Here is an 8,177-nt window from a genome sequence, read left to right as displayed (position 1 = left end):
CAAGTGATGTCACTCCTTTACTGTGGAATACCCTAGCTCAGTACTGACCAAGACGGGCTGCGGGGAGCTGGCTGCTTCTCCAAGAAGCCCTCGCTGGAAGCCAGAGGGTGTGGGTGACCTGGGGCCAGGAGGGGCCTGAGGCACACAAGAGGGCAGGTGGGGGGGTCTTGGCTCTTTAATTCCACATTGAAATCTGTGGAAATGGCCACATTGCTGCAAATCCTCTCTCCCCTCTTCCCTATCGCTCTTTTCCTTCCTTCAAGTCTCCAAAAAAGGGAGGGAAGCTTCAAGATGGGGGAGACCCTGCCCAGAAAAGCATAAAACTCTCAAGACCAAACACAGCCGGGCCCCTGGGTCTGTGGTGGGGCCACTATGACAAGGAATTACTCACAATGCTGTGGTCACCGCCACCTTCGCGACACCTGACAGCAGCGTGGCACCCAGCTACTATGTTTCTGATGTGACCTGATCAAGCTTACAGGACAGAATAATGCACCAGCCAGCGCTAAGGAATGAAAGGAGTCCAACCGAAACTCCCTGCAGCCACATCCTGAGAATGTGTAACACCTGCTCTGAGGTATTTCATTCATTCTGTTCTGCTGGGAAGACCCACTCGCCAGCACCGCATAGATTCTGAGGGGCTGTGGCGTCAGCTAAGCATCAATGCTGGCAAGAAGGAAATCATGAGTGAGGATGAGGACGCACATGTCCAAAGCACATGACGACTTCACCACATCGGATCCGCTCATGACTTCTGAAGCACAACATGGCCACGTCCTGAGCCAGACTCCTACTATGGAGCCTGCCCTGTGCTTGGAGGAACTTTCTGCAGCATCCCTTGTCTCCAGTCCCAGGTGCTGGGAGCATCCCTTCTCCCAGTTCTAACCAGAAACCTCCCTGGACAGTGCAAACATCCCCTGGGGCACAATCACCCCATGAGAATCACCAAATTGACTGAACAACTGGAGCCATCCACAGACCCCAAACATAAATGCTGCCCAGGGCCAGGCGTCACGGGTCACAGAGGGTGTGGCTGGACAGGGAAGAGACGCTCACTCCCACACGTCCTCAGCCTCCGACGGCTTCAGGACAGTGGCTGGAGCGACCCGGAGTCATCCACATCAAGTTGCCTCGCTCCCTCATTTCCCGAGTTCGCCACCAGCTCCTGTTCTATGACCAGATGAGCCCAGTTCAGACACAAATTCAAACCTTCTCAGGATTCACCCTGTTTGGCTGTCAGTAAACAGGGCTCTGGAGAAAACAGCTGCCATGTTCACATCTTGGTCCCTCTCCCTTCAGGGGTCCACAGAGGGATCCTCGGCGGCTTTCTCATCCCTGCCCTGGCTCCCAAAAAGCTGCAACATTCGCCAGGGTGACCTCGATCAGCCGGCGCCACTCACCCATCGAGACTAGGACCACAGCACTCCCAAGACAGCCTCATTCCTCGGAGCTCAGGATCAGAAGGGCAATGAGGACACACACACACACACACACACTCTTACCAAGGTGGCTGTGCCTGGCCAACGGGAGGCTCAACTAACTACAATCTCCAGTTCTTTCTCTATTGTAATCAGTTAACTTAAGGCCCGACACGGTGGCTCATCCCTGTAACCCCCCTGCTTTGAGAGGCCAAGACAGGGGGATTGCTTGAGCCCAGAAGTTTGAGACCAGCCTGGGCAGCATAGGGAGACCTCATCTCTGAAGAAATACAAAAAATTAGCCACGCACGGTGGCATGAACCTATAGTCCCAGCTACTCAGGGGGTTGACGTGGGAGGATCGCCTAAGCCTGGGAGGTCGAGGCTGCAGTGAATCGTGATTGCACCACTGCACTCCAGCCTGGGAAAGAGTGAGACCCTGTCTCCAAAAACAAACAAACAAAAAAAACAAAAAACAAAAACAAAAATTTTTAACCTAGCTTTGAGAAACTCGAATGAATGAAAAACTGAATTTAAAACAATCGCATAATAAATCACACAGTCCCTCCAAGGGAAGTCAAAGTGGGTGGAACTGATCATCTGTAGGGTGTTTGTCTCACGTGTTTTGGTTTTCAAATTTTGACCCTACACATTTGTTACATATTTACAATCTAAAAAAAAAAAAAAAGTTATTTATAGCGGAGGACCCTGGAATTAGAGATTTTCTTCATGAATGAAAGTGTACATCACATACCACAAGGATCTAATGCTTTGTGTGGAAACTTGAAAAAAAAAGTCACAGGGAGATCAACACCAGCTTTGTCCCACATCTTCAGATGCTCAGCTAAATGCAGTGGCGGCTCTCAAATTATCCACCCATTCCCTCTGGGCAAGTGCCAATTAGGTAACAATTAGGGAAAAAAGAAGCTTCAATCCCTCCCATTGCACACCCAACTTTCACAGACCCAAAAATCCAGCTAAAGCTGGTGAAAGAGCAGTGAAAGCCATGCTGGAATCCCCTCTGTGAAACAGACACTCATGTTCACGTTCCCAGCATGAAGGGCAGCCCAGAGCCGGGCTGGACCCACAGCAGCAAAGCCGTGACACCTGTCATCAGGATTACAGAAGCAATGTCTAGGTCAGAGATTAGTGACTGCCAAAAATAAGGTGAAAATTGCCCCCAGAGCCAGTGAACACGGGAAAACCTGGGCAGGTTTCCTTTGCAAAGAAAGTGAAGAAAGTTTAAGATGCTCAGAAAAGCAAGAAACGAGTTCTAAGCGTTACTTACCGTATGAGTTGTATGTTAAAAGCTTGTTATTTTAATTACCAGTGCTAGAAATAAGTTGCCATGCCAAGGGTTTACAAAAAAAAAAAAAAAAAACTTAGAAAAATATTCGTGAGAACTAAGTCGCACAAGAAAAATTAAAACTTGAGAATTTCTGAAAAATTTTAGACATCAAGTTTTAAAAAAATGAAATGCTTCCTGCGTTAGGTACGGATCTTCGGATTCCCACGTGAATCACCAAGTGTGACACACAAACATGGGGATAGGCATATATTTCTTTTAGCCCGGAATCGCAGTATGTGCCTGTGGTCCCAGGTACTCAGGAGGCTGAGGTGGGAGGATCACCTGAGCCCAGGAGGTAGAGGCTGCAGTGAGCCGAGATCACACCACTGCACTCAAGCCTGGGTGACAGAGTAAGACCTTGTCTCACAAAGAAACAAAACAAAACGAAAAACAGAATAATATATTTCTATGTTTCATTATTGTCTCTTGGCAAAAAAAAATAAACTAGCCCCAATATTGTCTTAGATGTAATTTAACATCCCCAGTTTACAAAGGGGAAAATGAGGTCAACAGCCAAGACTAAAGAGATAACAAATGCAATGGTGCGTTCAGGACAATGACTACAATTATAAAATATTCAATTTCTACCCTCAGCATCAAGGTAGGGGTTCATCATAATGGGAATTGGAGGCTCAAAGAAAATTTAGGCTCAACATTTAAAAAAAAAAAAAAAAGCGGATTTTAATGCTGGTGCAATCACAGGAGACTGCGGCCCAGGCATCCTCAGCGCTGCAGGTACTCACGGGCACCCCAGGGGTCTTGGCCACGCTACGTCCCCGCCGGTGGCCACACAGAAGAGGTGATAAAAACTTTTTTGGGAGTGAGATCAAAAATGCTCAGTCTAAAAACCTACTTTTCCAGCGGGGAGAAAAGAACGAGCAGCTCTCATTCAGGGTATTTGTAAAAGGCTGTTTCTAGCGCACTGGTAGATAATAAGGGCCGGGCCCTCGGGTTAGGGTCAGCGGGCGCCCGCCTGGCGGGGCGCACAGGGACTGGTGATAGTGTTCAGGGCTTTGTCTGCCCCGATGCTGAAATCGGAACCGGCACATTGCTGGACACAGTAGCAGGAACCATGACCATGGGCACACAGAACTCCTCGTACTTCTCCCGGACGGCTGACAGCTCCAGGAGTCCCATCTAAATTGACCCAGTATCTGCACGCTGGCTGCTCAGAGGCCATGGTGTGGAACGGCCAGGACATCGCTTAGTCAAAGGGGGCACAAGCTCCTCACTTGCCACTCCTGTGCTTCTATTTCATCAAACCCTATTTTCTCCTGAATATTGACCATAGCAAAGTCATTAGCCTTCGAGATGCATTTGAAACATCAACTTGCTTTGTTCAAGAGGTTTAAGACACACGTAAGTCTTTCTTGCCATGCCGCCGGCTGTTTCTGAAGTCAGTGTTTCTGGAGCAAAAGCCTTGGCCTGCCCTGTGAACATTCACACTGAGCACACTGTGGTGATTCTGCTTGGCCAGCCAGCAGGGGGCAGGAGAGAGCCACAAGTGCCACGTGGGGTCCCTGCAAACTGCGCCTCTCTCCCTCAATCAAGGGGGGTGCGTCCTGCCCATCCAGCGGCTTCCTCCAAGGCCTCTTCAGCTGCCACCGCACTGCTCAGCCAATGGGGCAACAGATTCAACAGAGTTCCATGTTGTTAAAGGAAAACCTCTGTTACCAGGCAACCTTAATATCAGGTTCAAGGTAAAATAACCAACAAGATTGTTTCCAAACCAACGTGCTACTAGTGCCTTATCCTTCAATGCTGCTTAAACATGGAGAAGTATGAGGAAAAAAGAGCATGGCACTTACTTCTTAAAAAATAACACCCCTTCCAGGTTCATTTTACCCATATCATAAAGACTTAGAACTGTGAATTCCCTACAGGAACGTGGAGTGAGGGTGGATCCCCACCGCTGACCCAGCCTCCCCCCAGGTCAGTCACCCCCCCCACCACGGGGTTCACACCTCTCCAGGCCCTGTCACCTCAACAAGGAAAGGTGGCGTCTCTGAGGTCTCTTCACAGGGAACACCCGGGAGCTAGAGAGAGAGACAGACACACCCATAATCGCTTTAAAATCCTGAAATGCAATACATATTCAAGGACTTCATTATTAGTTTTTTAAAACTGTAAGAACAGAGTGAGCCTGGTTTTAACCTCTCTGCCACAATAACACCGTGTACATCTGTCTTTTACTGTTTGTTCCTTCTCCAGCAGCTGCTGCCTGGCTGGCCAACTGCAGAAGAGCCTCTGGTACTCCCGGGGGAGACCCTCGGTAAAAGCGTGAGCACCACGATCACGTCTCAGGACGCCGCACACGTTAAGGTCGCCCACAGACCGCCATTCCCAATGCCTAGAAGGCACTGAACGGACCTCCTGCTCTTTGTAAATGTCAACTCTCCTAAGCTACGTTGTGTTGAAAATTTTTAACTACAGTCCACACATACTTCTTTGTTTTGGTCTTGTTTTTATCCTAGAGGCATATTATTATGGAAAATTAAGTTTGCAAGGTTGAAGAGTTTTCTGAAAGTCGACTTCTAATCCTGGAAGGAAGGAAAAAAAAAATGGGCCAGATGTGGTGCTCAGGCCTGTAATCCCAGCAGTTTGGGAGGCCGAGGCGGGCAGATCGCTTGAGCCCAGGAGCTCGAGACCAGCCTGGAAAACGTGGCAAAACCCTGTCTCTACTAAAAATACAAAAAAAAAAAAAAAAAAAAAAAAAAATTAGCTGGGCGTGGTGACATGTGTCTATTCCCAGCTACTCAGGAAGCTGAGGTGGGAGGATCACCTGAGCCCAGGAGGTGAAGGCTGCAGTCAGCCTAGATTTGCGTCACTGCACTCCAGCTTGGGTGACACAGTGAGACCCCGTCTCAAAAAAAAAAAGCAAAAACAACAGTATAAATCATTACAGAACAGAGCTGGCTGGGCACGGTGGCTCACGCCTGTAATCCCAGCACTTTGGGAGGTCGGGGTGGGCAGATCACCTGAAGTCAGGAGTTTGAGACCAGCCTGGCCAATATGGCAAAACTCCATCTCTAATAAAAATACAAAAATTAGCTGGGCGTGGTGGCGGGTGCCTGTAGTCCCAGCTACTCGGGAGGCTGAGACAGGAGAATCACTTCAACCCGGGAAGCAGAAATTGCAGTGGGCCGAGATTGTGCCACTGCACTCCAGCCTGGGCAACGAGAGCAAGAGTCCACTTCAAAAATAAAAATAAAAATAAAAATAAAAGGGAGCTAATGTTTTTAATTTAAGGGAAGGGAGAAGAACATTCAGTATTTATACATCTCATGCACACATCTGCAGTGGTGGCCTCAAGTATTCAAGATACACATTCCCACAAATATAGCTCAAAACTACTCACCAAGTTACATGCTAAGAGCACATGCATTGTAAGAATGCTACATTATATTTTGTAAGCGTCCATATCCAATATTTTAGCATACTGGCAGTTTTCCCTTCAGGTGCTGTATGCCTAAATTATTACATGTTTAGTCATTCATTTTAGAATTTATGACTTCCTTTAGACAAAAGAAATAAATTTAAACATAAGCTACTAAATTAATGACTTAGGGGAAAAATTACTAAATTAACTTGGAAGTTCAACTTTGCAAACTGAATTTGTTGGACCTCATGTAAGCTAGATGATCAGTTTTTTAAATTGTTGTGTGTTTCCCTCGAGGATAGAAGTCTCCTCTTGTCTCTCATCCACTGTGTACACCACTGCTGCCCCCGCCTGTCCTCCACGGCGCCACAGTGCGGCCTGCAATTCACCCTGTACTGCGCCTTCCACACCTTACCTGAAAGTCACTAAGTATAACCAAGAAGGCAATGAAAAGCAGATAAATGACCTCCACCCCCACATCCAGCATGCAAATGTTAAACACTCATCAAAGTAAAACCAAAAACCAGAAACACTTATTAGCTCACGATTGTAACTGGTAGAGTTATGTGCACGGCAATTTTAAGAGTCTAGTTAAGTAAAAACCTAATTGAAAGTCTCAAGAAATACGAAGTTTATACAAGAAGACATCTGCAAACATTGACAGTGAGGAGAGGACTTCACTCTGCATCCAGCCTGTCCTGGAAGCCACGGCCAAATGCCAGGTTGTATAGATCTGAAAAGCAGAAAAAAAACAAGTGTTGAAATGTGTACAGTCTCAGCAATGTACAAATTCGATATAGGATGCTCAGAAACCTTGAATTTCCAAACAGAAAACAGGAACATGAGCAAGTTCCCCAGCAGTGCCCACCTTCTGCCTACGGCATGTGTAACAGGAACGCTGGCCACCTCGGGGGGGACAGAAGCTTCCTGGTCACATTCGCTCTGGCAGCCACACAGCTGGCCCCACCACAAACACCTGGCTAACAATGAAGAACCACCCGCTCCCTGGGCTTTGCTCACTCTAGCTGGGAGAGCTATTTACAGAGTACATTATCGACTGAACCCCTTGTTCAATGCGTCAAGCTTGTTGGAGGCAGGGCAACCCCATTCCTGGCCCAATTGTGTGAACTGAGCAGAGCAAATGTCCCCAGTTGGACGGCACTCAGTCACAACAGCAGCGGCCACTGTTCACAGGGCACTGGTTTTGTGCCAGAAACGGTTCCAAGCGTCTTCCTTCTGTCTGAGGAACGTGCACTGCAACCCTCTGGGGCCGTTTGCAACGTCCACCAGAGTTCTGAGGCAGCCGAGTCCAGGCTGTCTGTGGGCCTCGCTGTGTGGCCGTCCACGTCCCCTGCAGACCAGACCTCACTGCAGGGACTGCGGGTTCCAGGGCTGCCTTGGGGCATATGCTCCCCTTCACCACCTCTTCCTGGCCCCTGACACCAACCCTTACCACTGCTGCCAACACTTTATTTTCTCATGGCTCCTGAGGGGCCTGCTCTTTCTGCCCTTCCCTGCTCCCTGCGTCCGGCTTGGAGGATGCCCACATCAACGCCAACACTCACGTAATCATCACCCCTTCCATGGGGCTTGATGCCTAGGAGTCTCAATATCAGAAAGTCAGATTCCTGTGCTTCTTGGAGAATTTATTCCCATCGTGGAAGTGAAGGAGATCAAATTCTAGGTGCCTGCAATAACCTCATTTCCACAGCTAAGCAACTTCAGTAGTAGCACAAAACAAAAAAGCTTTTTAAAACTTCTTTTATACAAGCTAAATACAATTTAATTTTTACAACCACGTTCTCATCAGCTCCCACCTGATGAGCAGGCAAATAGTAATTTTCAAAGAAACAAATTGTTCCATAATTTTAACAGTTAGCATTATCACTATTAAGCAAGAATTATCCCAAAAATACACGATGATCTTGTTCTCACATTCAAAACTTGATTGTCACACAGTGAAATAGCACTTAATGCAAAGGAATGTTTCTTTTCAGGTTTCTGTTCTGGGGAAAAAAAAAAGATTTCTGGCA

The sequence above is a fragment of the Chlorocebus sabaeus genome, chromosome 16 (genome assembly GCF_047675955.1).
Source record: "Chlorocebus sabaeus isolate Y175 chromosome 16, mChlSab1.0.hap1, whole genome shotgun sequence".
Lineage (NCBI taxonomy): Eukaryota > Metazoa > Chordata > Mammalia > Primates > Cercopithecidae > Chlorocebus > Chlorocebus sabaeus.
This window is presented reverse-complemented; position numbering follows the sequence as displayed.